This window comes from Camelus dromedarius, chromosome 15, assembly GCF_036321535.1.
Source record: "Camelus dromedarius isolate mCamDro1 chromosome 15, mCamDro1.pat, whole genome shotgun sequence".
Classification (NCBI taxonomy): domain Eukaryota; kingdom Metazoa; phylum Chordata; class Mammalia; order Artiodactyla; family Camelidae; genus Camelus; species Camelus dromedarius.
Window position 1 is genome coordinate 534072 of NC_087450.1, and position 13429 is coordinate 547500.

Genomic DNA, 13429 nt, shown 5'->3' on the forward strand with positions numbered 1-13429 from the left:
ACCTCAGTCCTGTCCCCCACCCCCGCCCTCCCCCACGCCTCAGCCCCCAGTGAAGGAGGAATCATGAAGTGGCCGCACTTAGGCTAAGCCAATTTTTGGCTTTATGCTTACTGCTTGCTTTTAGAACGATCAGCAAACTCGACTGACCAGACACCGCTCCCAGCTCCAGGCCCACTGTTAAAAACAGCTAAAGTTGTCGATTCTAACTGTTTGATTTGACCTTCCTCTGATCGTTCAACTTGACAATCATGTTTGGCGTCTGAGTCTTTCCCCAGGAAGGGAGTCACGGGAGGATAAGCTCAGGAGAACGACCAGCCCCCTCCCACCCCCCACCCCCCACCCCGAGTTCCTCCGTGGCGCTGGTGCCGCCGGGTGAGTCTGACCAGATAAAGAAGGTCACGGGCTGATGACCTACTAGACCACCAGGAGGTCCCATGTTATCAGACACTCATCCAGATTTAGGAGCAAGTTTCATCAGAGACCCTTGTTGATCATGAGCACCTTTTGTGCTCCCGCCTGTTGTGATTCCCTTTCATGCTCCAACCTGTTCGTCCACAGAAGCATGAAACCCCAACCCCAAGACGGGTTCACAGTTTGGAGGGCACTAGCCTGCTGTGAGTCCCCTTTGCCCAGCAAAGCAATCAAGCTGCCTCTTTTCTTCTAAACTCTAAGACCCTGTCTCTGGGTTATTTGGCTCGTCAGGGACGGGGTCGGGGAGGGCGATCTTTCGGCAACACCCGCAGAAGTTTCCCTGAGTGGCAGGAACCAGCGTGGCCCTCAGGCCTCAGCCCCGCAGGCAGGCAGGCAGGCAGGCAGGCAGGAAGGCAGGCAGGCAGGCAGGCAGGCAGAGTTGGAGCGACCGTTGGTCCCGCCCCCGCCCGCGCACCACCCCCCCCCGCCCCCGCCGCTGCTTCCGCCGCCGCCGCCGCCACCGCCGCCGCCGCCGCCTCACAGGCCTTCTCCACCGATCGGTCCCAAATCGACTGACTGTCTCCTGGAAGCGGGGGCGGGGACGTCAGGAGGATCCATTCGGCAGGGCCTCGTTCAATCGCTTCATTCAAATGCAGAAAGCTCTGTGCTCAGGTCAGAGCCTTTGACTTGGCCTCCGGCTCCTCTCTGTTGAACGGCTTTTGTTCTTTGGTTTCAATTTCCCCACCCTTAGGCCACCCCGTCCCAACTGCACGGAGGGAGGCGGGAGGGAGGGGGAGAATCTCGCCTGGTCTCAGGCCAAAGGAGTCCCCTCCTTTTCCTAATCTGGGTAAACCCCACTACACCGTTTGAGAATCATGGAAGGGCATGGAAGCAGACCTCTGACTTGATAGATTCCTCTGGGATGGGAGACTTTAAAAAAACAAAATTCTTTTTCCCCTGCTTCCAGGGAGGCAGAAAGGAGGGCCAGAGTGTTCCTCTTGCCTCGGGCAGTTCTTTGTTTGTTTCTTTCTTTCTTTTGTTAAATCATTTTTTTTTCCTTTTTTTCTTCCAGTTTTATTGAGACAGAGTTGACATACAGCAGTGTATACTTTGGGGGGGGGGGGCGGGGAGAGGAATTCGATTTTATGTATTTATTTTTGACCGGAGGTACTGGGGATTAAACCCAGGACCTTGTGCTTGCTTGCTAAGCACACACTCTACCACTGACCTATACCCTCCCCCTTGGCCAGTTGTGAAGTCCCTTTCATTCAGCATAGTCCATCGGGCACATTTTGGGGCAGCCTACTCTGGACCCCAACATTTCCCTATTCTGTAACTTCCCTGGAAGTTTTACACATTAAAAGCTGGGCTGTTGACTGTGCATGTGCGTCCATGCGTGCGTGCGTGCGTGCGTGCGTGCGTCTGAGCGTGCATGCGTGCGTGTGGTGTGGGGGCAGGAGGGAGGGAATAGTTTCCTAGAGGGCCTGCGTTTCATGGACCCAGTTTCTTAGTTCTGAGAACAGGTCTGTTCAAGGAAACAGTTGTAGTATCTCGTCTCAGGAGGCGGTGGTGTCGATGGGCTTCTGAAGCTAGGCCTAGGGAGCAAGCAGTCAGGTATCGCCTAAGAGGCACTTGTGTGGAAAACCAAAGTACAGCACAAAGGTTAATCATTGGAGCAGATGAGAAACCAGATTCAGGGCCGGGAGTAGGGGGTCAGTCTAGTAGGAGATTTCCACACATCGGGGTCATCGAAATGGCTCGAGCAGTTTGAAATGCCTCTGATGATGTCCTGGGGTGTTCGGCTCAACTCTCTGAGCGGCTCCTCCAAAAACAGGCCCTAGGATGGTTTCCACAGGAGCTGTTGTGGCCATTTCTCTGACGTTTACCTCCCGTTGTCCAGCTTCAGTCTGCAGGGCTTCAGGAGACGGAGCATTTTAGTACTCAATGATGCCAAGACAAAAGGGTGAGAGAAAATGGGAAACGTTCGTGGAGATGGTCCTAGGCAGATAGTGGAGGCAACTAGAAGACCTTCAGTCTCCGGGCCGGCTTTCAGGTTGAGACAAAAACCCTAAGGCAAGCGCTTGCTGCCACAGCACATCGACTAACACGGGAACCATCCAGAGAAGATCAGCACGGCCCCTGAACGTGGACGACACACGCACATACGTGAAGAGTTCCGTAGCTTTAGTGATGTCAGTCACCCAGAGGAAGACAGATATCCTATGCCATCACTTCTAGGTGGGATCTGAAAGTAAGTCAAGACACCCATCCATACATAAATAACTCCATTTTAAAAAGACTCCAAGGAACCTATTTACAAACCAGAAACAGACTGGACTCGCAGACATGGAAAAGAAACCGATGGTTAACACAGGGGACAGGGTAGGGTGGAGGAATGGGGGAGGGCAGAGGGATAAATCAGGAGTTTGGGATTAGCAGATATAAACCACCCTATACAAACTAGGTACACAAGTAGGTCCTACTGTCTAGCACAGGGAACTATGTTCAATAGCTTGTAATAACCTATCCTGAAAAAGTATACGTGTGTGTGTGTGTGTGTGTGTGTGTGAATAAGTGAATCACTATGCCGTACGTCATAAATGAACACAACATTGTAAGTCAACTATACTTCCATTGACAGAGAGTTCCTACAATAAACAGGCAGGCAGGCAGGCAGGCAGGCAGGCAGGCAGGCAGGCAGACAGACAGACACAGACACAGACACAGACACACAGACACACAGACACAGACACACAGACACAGACACACACACACACACACACACACACACACACACACACACACACACACACACACACACCACAGACACAGGGGAACCCTAAGGAAAACGAGTAGCACTAGTATCTCTTATCCATGCATGTCTATCCCAGTTTAATGGAAACCTAAGTTTTTGCCTCCAAGTCAATGATGCTAATAACTCTGCTGCCAAGAATAGAAAAATCCTCACGGAGGATTTCTGAATCCCAGAAGGGTCAGGGAGGGAGAAAAAGAGAAAGGGTTCCATTCTGCTGACAGAGGTATGATATTTACCATGTGGGTGTCCGCCTCTAAAAGGGAAGGAAGGGGAAAAAACAAAAGTTTATTTTCCCTTGTATCTGAAAAGAAAAAAATTTAAAACTCAATCCTCTTGGAGACAAGAAGTCGTACACACCTCATGTCACTGATTCTCCTCCTCCACCTCCTCCTCCTCCTTCCTCTACTTCTTCTTCTAGTCTATATCTCCCATGGATTCTGACGACCTTGCCTGATGATGGCGGGTGATGGGGGCAGAGATCGATCCTTCTGAGAAGTAAGTTGGCAAGCGCTTTAGTGAAGCCTCGTAGGATTTACCCAGCGAAGCGAGTGCCTTCGTCCCTGGAGGCTGCGGAAAGTATGTCCCCAAGTCACATACGCATGTGTTTGTCTTTTGTTGTCGTCGTTGTTGTTGTTGTTGGTGGTGGTGGTGGTGGTGGTGGTGGTGTGTGTGTGTGTGTTTGTTTGTTTGTTTGTTTGTTTGTTTGTTTGTTTGTTTGTAGCAGTGTCCTGGCCATGCTGATGGCATCAGGCTTGCAGCGGGGGAAGGAAGGCTTCAACCCCTTTGGAAGTCATACCTACCATCCCAAGAACGTCTGGATGACCCCTACTATGTGGCAGTTGAATGGGGGCCAGTTACTGGGGTTCAGCGGGTCCAGAGAGAGGAGGTCTGAGGCCTCTGGGGACAAAACGTTTGTACGTATGTATGTATGTGTGTATGGCCAGTTGACTGTTTTTGCGGTCCTATAGGAATCTTCCTGCCCCTGTCTATTGAACAATGGGAGTCATCTTCCAAGTGCCCTGACACCAGACACCACGGTGGGTGAAGGAATGCGGGTGGGGTGGGGGTGGGTGGGGGAGGTCATCCAGGGAGCTGGGAGAAACCGAGCACGTCCGTGGGTCGGTGGGTCGGCCTGTCGGATGGTCGCCATGCTGGGTTTCCCCTAACCCAGGCCATTTGCCGAATGGACAGAACAGACTGGGGCCACGTGTGCCACCCACCCTCTTTCCGGAGGCTGTGGTCCACTGTGTTTGCATGAAAGTCAGTGAAGGAGGCATCTCCTTGGGACTCGGTTCCGTCCCTTTCACGAGAGCCTCCACTTTGGATGACAGCCAGCCAGCCAGCCAGCCCTCGATGCCAGGGCAGTAGACGACTGCCAGGAATATCCCATCCTTTCTGGAACCCTGAGTGTACCCACCTGTACAGACACAAGGCTGAAGAATACATGACGTTCCTTCCTAGTTGACAGCACTCCCCATGTCACTGAAACAGTGTCCAGTACGCTGACGTCATCTCCTCCCTCTCCCACACCCCCGCACGCGCACAAACACGCGCGCGCGCGCGCGCGCACACACACACACACACACACACACACACACACACACACACACACACTCTGTCTGTCTGTCTGTCTGTCTGTCTGTCTGTCTGTCTTCTAAGGATGGAGAAGAGTTTGCTGAGCTATTTCGGGTGCCCTCTCATCCTAGTTCCTATCTCCAAGTTGGTTCAAAGTCCAAAAGGCGGTCAAGCACTTAATCAGATAGGTCCCTCGTAAAGAATGCCTCCCACATCACGACGACAGGCTTCTTAGGCCAGCCGAGAAGCTCCTTCAGTTCTGCGCCCATCTTGGCTCTAAGTTGATATCAGTCTGTTACGGAAATGACAGGCCAGCCAAGAAACAAGCACCACTCGGAGGGTTGGAGTACTCAGATTTATTACGCCGGCGGGCTCAGAGGGGCTTCTGCTCCGAAGCTCTGAGCACCTCCAAGACGTGCACATGAGGTTTCATAGGGTTAATTACAAATATGGGTCTATTCGCCAATAAGGCTCAAACAACAAAAAGCAAAGGATCAGTACACTGGAGCTTATCAATTTGGAACAGATCACGTTACTGACACTTGTTGAGCTTGGATTTACGAGTTAGCTTGTTAGCCCAGTAAACTGACACTAAACTTCAGATTTACGAGTTAGCCCAGCAGAACTTAGATCAGTAAACGGACACTTATCACACTTAGATTTGTGACTTTAGCTTGTTAGCCCAGCTGGGCTTTTCCTTTACAAGTCCTCCAGGATCCAAGAAAGCCACGTTGGAAAACAAGTGGTGATTCTGATGGGACAGGAGATCAGTCATTTGGGGGCGAAGGGTGGGGTAGGGAGACATACCAGCCAGTCTGTCTGTTTTCACCCAGTGTGGGAGCCGTCCCAAAGAGATAACTCGAGAAGAGAGAAACAGGGAGTTGACAAAGAACACGTGCAGTGGCGTGCCCTCCCCCCCACCCCAGGAGAAGGCCAAGCCAGAAGTCCCTCCGGATGGCGGGCTCCGGACTCCGGCTTCCAGGGGAAGCGATTTTTTTTTCCTCCCCATTTCAGGCCCGGAAGAAGAGGGAGAGGCAGAGTGTCCTTCTCGGGCATCCGCTGTTTCTGAAGCACGCTTGTTGCCAAAAGTTCGGCCCCCGTCCCCGACGAGCCCAAGAATCCAGAGACAAGGTCTTGGAGCTTAGAAGCAAAGAGGCCATTTTATCGCTCTGCCGGGCAAAGGGGATTCACAGCAGGCTAGCGTCTTCAAAACTGTGTACCCACCTTGGGGATGGAGTGGGTGGGGTGGTTCTAGAGCCATAGCTCAAACAATCGGGCATCGATCACCATCCACAGAATCGTTTTCTCATCAGAAGACTCAGAATGGTGTCACGATGCCTCCAGGTGACCCATTCTATAGAGGCTGGTGGTTAGATCTCGTTATCTCATAAGCACTCAAGGTGTGGCCTTCTTGGTCACTCAGGCTATTTTGTCAGGTCACTAGTCCCGTGACCGACCTTCTCCTCGGAGAAAGACTCAGAGACCCAGCATGATGATGACTTTCAATGAGTGAAATACAGTAGAAACAGTAAGATCGATAGCTTCCAGTTTCAACAACAGGCCTGGAACCGTGAGCAGCAACCAGTCAGTCAGGACAGTTGACCGTTTTCAGGGCGAGCATAAGAAACCGAATGACACCCCCCCCCCAGCAAATGAATGAATGAATGACCTAATGATCCTCCCCTCCCCCCCCCGCCAAAAAAAGAAGAAGCAATCCGTTAGCCTAATTCCGGCCATTTTATTCATCCTCCTTCACCCTGAAGCCCCAGTCACCCACGTGCCACAGTGGTCTGTTTTCTGGTTTCCTCCACCACCCCACCCCCCACCAACCACCACCCCGCCAACATCCCCCTATGCCCAACCACCGCCCCAAGTGTGGGACTGGACGGGGGTGCAGGGGGGCTGAGGGGGCGGCAATGGCGGCTTGAGGTGAGGGTGGGGAGTGTTCCGCCCAGATCGTATAGGAAGCTCAAACACAGCTGCAGTACGAGACAAGATGGTAGATTTCTGTGGGTCCTCCCTCCTCTTAAAATCCTTCCTAAGGAGGAGACAGACAGAAAGAGAAACATCACCCTCACTCCCAACGCCTCCTGCGCCCTCGATGCGCCCCAAAACAACAACAAGAAAAACAAAAACAAACACGACCACAAATAAGTCGCTATCCCTGGGGAAGAAGGATTCGATGGCATGGGGATATCATTCTAAAATTCATTCCCTCTTCATCACATTTCATGGAAACCGATTGCAATCTATGAGGCCCTGTGAAGGTAGGGGTTGGGGGGGTAGGGAGGAGGGAGGGAAGTGAAGGGGGGAGAGAGAGAGAGAGAGAGAGAGAGAGAGAGAGAGAGAGAGAGAGCAGAGGAGAGGAGGGATAAAAGGGGAGAGGACAGGAAAGGAGAGGAGGGAAAAGAGGGGAGGGGAGGGGAAATGAGAAGAGGTGAGGGGAGAGGAGAAGAGGGAGAGGAGAGGAGTGGAGGGGAGAAGAGAGGAGTGGAGGGGTGAGGGGGAAGGGGGGAGAACAGGGAAGAGGAGAGGAGGGGAGAGGAGAGGAAAGAGAGACAGACAGACAGACAGACACGGATCTAGGTCAGGGACACTACACATGGGTATTCTTCTGAGTGATTTTATGTGTTTTCTCAATCGCCACCTCTATGGAGATAAAAATCGCTCCCATAAGATGAAGGGAGTCCTTCTGCCACCGCCCGCGGCCCCGCCCACCAGCACCGCTTGTGTTTGTCAGGGATTCCAAGCCAAAGCACGTGGAGGAGCGGGAGAGCTTCCTGGCAGCCCAAGGAGGAGGAAAGTCCGGCAGCATGAGAGAGGTGGTTGGCACGGGGAAGCTGGAGGCCGGCTGACGAGAAGATGGGTGAGGGGGCAGGGAGGAGGGTTTCCCAAGTTGGAGAGCCAAGACGAGGGAGGGGAGCTGTCGGTGGCTGCGTTCTGACCCCGACCCCAACCCTGACTGGAGCGGATCCCTGAAAGGAGGCGGTTCGGGCTCTCTGGCCGAGAACGCCCCTCTCTTCCTCTTTGTGCAGAAACACCTTCCGCAGACCGAGAAAGTCCATCCCGAGACCCTCGTCGGAAGAGTCCTTTCCAGACCCATCACGATCCTCCTGGGCCTAGGGGTCCAGGGGATGGGGCGGGGCCTCCATTCGATCCGTCTTCCGTCCGTCCGTCCGTCCATCCACAAGATCTTGAACATCCATGTAGGATTCTGGATGGTAGCAGTTTTCCAGGATCCTCCAAATCCTTGTAAGTCCTCTCCTGGCAGATTCGACCCCTAGGTCGTACCGCGCAGCACAGGGCACTAGATTCAGTCCCTCGGGACGAGGGTTCCTGAAAAAGACCAGGAAAAAGAAGAACAGAATCACTATGGTGTGCACCAGCCAGAAACCAGCACCACCTTGTCACTCGAACAGACTTGCAAAAGGCGGGGTAGGGAGAGAAAGTCATAGGATGGCTACCATCCCTCCCACCCCCACCCCACAAGCCAAGCCCCAGACCATCGTCATCCCTGCTCCCCCTCCCCTCCCCTTTCCTCTCCCTTCCCCCTCCCCCTCCCCCTCCCCTCCATCGACGCCCGCCTCCCGCTTGTACCCCACTCCTCTGAACCCAGCACCACCCACCCCAGCCTGGACGGGCTCGGCTCAGATCGGCTCGGCTCGGCTCAGCCCGGCCCGGCCCGGCCCGGCCCGGCCCGGCCCGTCCGTCCGGTCGACTTCTTCGCAGGGTCTAAAATAGCGCCCGGCCGACAGGCAGGTGGCACATGGCACATGGCAGGGGAGCGAGCGGGACGGTTCGGGATCTCTGGGTGGCAGGGACACGCGGCCGGACAACCTGGCGTGCGTTTCTCCGCTCGGGGGGGCCTCGACCAGAGACCGTGGTACGGGGAACGGGGACACACACACACACACACACCACACACACCACACACACACACCACACACAGACACACAGACACACACACAGACACAGACACAGACACACACACACACACACACACACACACACACACACACACACACACACACACACACACACCCCTTCACCCCCACCCCCAAACCTCTGACAGCTTTCGTTTGTTTTCGGCCGACCGTCCCTCGATGAGGTACGAGTGCCTTGGCTGGGGCTGGGGGGGGGGGTGGAGTTCCTCCCTCCACAACGACCCCACACGGGCTCTGTTCTGGTCACCCGAGTCCTCTTCCAAGTCAGACCACAGGCCTCCATCACCCGGCGCGAGCACTCGGGGAAACAGTCACCATCCTCATCGCTCCGCTCCACCTCTACACGTGAAGAACTGTTCCCAGCCCACGGCACTCCACCCCACCCCACGCCCCGATGCCACCCACCGCAGTGGAGAGAAACGAGACGAATCCACAGACGTGCATCAATCCGATGAAGAAAACGACGGCCCTATTCCAAGGAAGCATAGATATCTAGGTAGGAGATTCATCGAGTACTATGGAGGCGGTGGGAAAGGGGGGGGTTGCGGTGGGGAGGGTCTAGAGATCAGGCAGTACAGCCCATGCTTAGCATGCAAAAAATAAAGGTCCAGGGTTCAATCCCCAGCACCTACTCTTCAAAAATAACCCGAGAAGAAGCAAGACGGCGGAGTAGAAGGACGCTCGTAGCTCACCCTCTCCCACAAATACACCAAAACTCACATCGACGGACCCACTCGGCCAATCAGACCACCTGCGGAACTCCGACAGAACACCGCCCTCTTCGAAAGACAAAGACGCCCAAAATCTGGTAGGAGAAAAGGAGAAAAGAAAGAGTCAAAAGCAAAACAGTGCGGGAGGGACCGGCAGAGGAGGAATAGGGCTCGTTCGCCAAACCTCCCCCTCTCCAACGGAGAGGCCGACGGGACGGTGGGGGAGCCTCCGAGTCTCTGATCTGCCCGGAGCGCCCCTTGACCGACCGATCCAAGTGAAACGGGCACAGAGGGTCCCCGCGACACCCAGCCCGAGTCGCAGGCCGGCAGCCGGGGGCCGGGACAGGCCGCACGAGCCGGGCAGAGGACCGTGTCGGCGGCACCACGCGCCGTGGCCGGGAGGGGATACAGAGCAGAACAACCCGCCCCCCCAACCCGTCCATTACGGGGAAAGAAAGGCAAAGCAACACGGCCGGTGTGCCCTGGGGGGAGGGGCGCCGTAGCCTCCATCTCCTCAGACCCGCGGCGCCATCACCGGCCCTTCTCGCGAGAAGAGAGGCGGGGCGCAGCCACAGCCGCCATAGCCCCTGGCGCGCGGCGCGCAGCGCGCGGGCGGGGGCGGGAGCGGGGGCGGGGCCGAGACTCGAATCCGCACCCGTGGGCTCTGCAACCTCCTAGGCAGGACTGAGACTCGTTTTCAGCCTGAGGCAGATATTATATATCTGCCCCGGTACCTCAGAGAACTCGCGCCACCAAGACTAAGAAGGAGCCGAGTTTTGGAATGCAGCAGGGGCGGGGCGGTTCCACGGTCTTCCCCGAGCCCACCTACGGAGAGGAGCGCCGACCCGAGGCGGAGCACACAGCCGCACAGAGCAGCGGAGCGACCGGCGCCGGGAGAGGGCAGGCGGCCAGCCACCCTCCCTCCTTCCCGGCAGGAACGCAGCATCCGAACGCGGTGCCAGGAGGGGGCGCGATCTACTTGCCCACAGGCACCGAGGGCAGCACAGACGAGGGCGCCGACAGAGGGCCCGCGGAAAAAGCAAGCTGAGTTCACGAAACAGGGCGACGACAGAAAGACTTCTCGGTGAAACCGTTAAGAGCGCACCGTCTCCAGGAGAACACATCCTTTTTTTTTTTTTCCTCTTTTTTTTTTTTTTTTTTTTCGTTTCCTTTGTCTTTTTTAATCTCTTTTATATCGGTTTTACCTTCTGTTACCTTTTTAACCTTTACTTTTGAACAGTCGTATACGTTTACGGTTTTAATCCCTTTTAAATGTTTCGTTTCAAGTCTTTTCATTATTATTATTTTTAAACATCCACCCCCTTCCCTTTTTCATTCTCTTGGTTTTGATCTCCTGTTACTGGTTATTCACAGGTTTCAAATATTGTTTCTCGATTTTTTTCCTCCTTTTTATTAAGGTTATTAAAAGACGTCTCAACTCGATCGCTATTCTGCTTCCACTTACTCTTCTATTCATGATTACACACCGTCTTCAAACCTTTTCTTTCTCCCGTCTTTTAAAATCCTCTGTTTTATCTTTTGTTAAAATCTGTTCTATTTCCGATTACCTTTTAAAAATTTACTTTTGAAACAATTGTATATTATTTTCTGATCTTTTCTATTTGTTTTTAAAGGCTTTTAGAAGACGTCTCAGCTCAATTGCTATTCTGCTTCAACTTGCTCTTCTATTATTGATCGTACACTGTTTTCAAACCTTTTTTTCTCCATTCTTTTAACATCCTGCCCCCACCCCCCTCTCTCCCTCTCCCCCTCTGTCTCTGTCTCTGTCTCTCTCTCTCTCCCCCTATCCCCCTCTCTCTTTTAAAGTTTTATGCCTGCGTAGGCTTTCGATAAATACATAAACTCCTTAAGGACCCCAATAGATAACTGATACTCCTTAAGCCACAGTGCCAGAGAGATAGGAGCATTATGAAGAAGCAGAGGAACCACTCCCAATTAAAAGAGCCAGAGAAATTCCCTGAAAGCACGATCCATGAAATAGACGTGGATGGCCTGCTCGATCAAGATTTCCAAAAAGGAGTGATCCAAGTCCTGAAGGAACTCCAAGAGATAGTGTTGAGAGATATACTATACGTCAAAAACGAAATCGAAGCTATAAAGAAGAGTCAAGGAGAACTGGTCAACTCATTGGCTGAAATGAGATCTGGTCTAAAGGCTGTCCAAAGCAGGCTAGATCACGCAGAGGAACGAATAAGTGGCCTAGAAGGCAGGACAACAGAAAGAACCCAATCAGAACAGCTGAGAGAAAAACCAATAAAGAACAACGAAAACCATCTTAGGGACCTAAGGGACCCTCGAAAGCGTGCCCATCTACGCACAATAGGGGTTCCAGAAGGGGAAGAAAGAACCAAGGGGACCGAAAAGGTATTCGAAGAAAGCATGACTGAAAATTTCCCAAATCTAAAGAAGGAATCAGATATCCAAGTCCAGGAGGCTCAGAGGGTACCCAACAGAAAGAACTCAAACAGGCCCACACCAAGACATAGGCTAATCAAGATGGCCAGAGTCAAGGATAAAGCAATGATCCTAAATGCCTTTAGGCAAGAGAAAAACAAAGAGTGAGTTCCAAGGGAACCCCCATAAGGCTCTCAGCGGATTTCTCTACACAAACACTACAGGCCAGAAGGGAGTGGCAAGATCTATTGAAATTCTTGAATGAAAAACAAAACAAAACAAAACAAAACAAAACAAAACAAAACAAACAAAAAGAAGCAGCCTAGGATACTCTATCCAGCAAAGCTATCCTTTAGAATAGAAGGGGAGGTAAAGAACTTCACAGACAAGCAAAAACGAAAAGAGTTTAGCAACACTGAACCCATGCTAAAAGAAACATCAACAGGTCTACTCTAAATAGAGAAGAAGGAGGATGGTACAAAAATGAGACCACTCATCACCGGAAAGGTGATCACTACCATTCATTCCAAACGGAATAAACACAAAATTGTAAAAAGAAGACATCTAAATCATTAAGAGTGGCAGAGGGAAGCAAGAAAATAATAGAGACTTTTTTTTTCCCCCCTTCTCCTTCCTTTCTTTCTCTTTTAGATGGGTTTGAGATTCTATTACTATCTGTTTCATACAAACAGTTATAGCCATAGGTGAATAGACTTCCAAACAGGGTCAACCGAACTCCAAAACGTACAAGTGAGTCACAGAAGCCAACTAAAGGCTAACTAAAGGCGGGGGGGTGGGGGGGAAGCATGGAGATGAAACAACATGCTATCGAAAAACCAATGGGTGAATGATGAAATCAAAGTTGAAATAAACAAAAAACCAACAACAACAACAACAACAACAACAACAACAACAACAACAACAACAACAACAACAACAACAACAACAACAACAACAGCAAAGAGAACCTTGATACAAATGAAAATGAAAACCCAACCACCCAAAACTTATGGGACGCAGCCAAGGCTGCACTAAGGGGGAACTTTATAGCGATACAGGCCTTCCTCAAAAATGAAGAATGATCTCAAAGAAACAATCGAACCCACCAGCTGAAAGAACTAAAAAAAAGAAGAGCAGAAACACCCAAAAGTCAGCAGAAGGAAGGAAATCCTAAAGATCAGGAAATCAATAGAGTAGAGGTTAAAATAAAAAGAGAGAAGAAAGAAAGAAAGAAAGAAAGAAAGAAAGAAAGAAAGAAAGAAAGAAAGAAAGAAAGAAAGAAAGAAAGAAAGAAAGAAAGAAAGAAAGAAAGAAAGAAAGAAAGAAAGAAAGAAAGAAAGAAAGAAAAGAAAGAAAGAAGGAAAGAAAGAAGGAAAGAAAGAAGGAAAGAAAGAAGGAAAGAAAGAAGGAAAGAAAGAAAGAGGGAGGGAGGAAGGAAGGAAGGAAGGAAGGAAGGAAGGAAGGAAGGAAGGAAGGAAGGAAAGGAAGGAAGGAAGGAAGGAAGGAAATGAAGGAAGGAAAGGAAGGAAGGGAAGGAAGGAAGGAAGGAAGGAAAGGAA

At 51.8% G+C, this 13429-nt stretch overlaps 1 long non-coding RNA gene and 1 other non-coding gene across 2 annotated transcripts; both read left to right on the forward strand.

Annotated features, from left to right (window-relative positions):
• The first annotated feature begins 901 nt into the window (after nt 1-901).
• On the forward strand, nt 902-3554 carry LOC135323013 (uncharacterized). Its single transcript, XR_010384076.1, has 2 exons — nt 902-1083; nt 2312-3554. It is a non-coding gene; the product is annotated as an uncharacterized LOC135323013 (long non-coding RNA).
• LOC135323111 (U6 spliceosomal RNA) lies at nt 2489-2597 on the forward strand. Its single transcript, XR_010384355.1, has one exon. It is a non-coding gene; the product is annotated as a U6 spliceosomal RNA (small nuclear RNA).
• Nucleotides 3555-13429: the final 9875 nt, after the last annotated feature.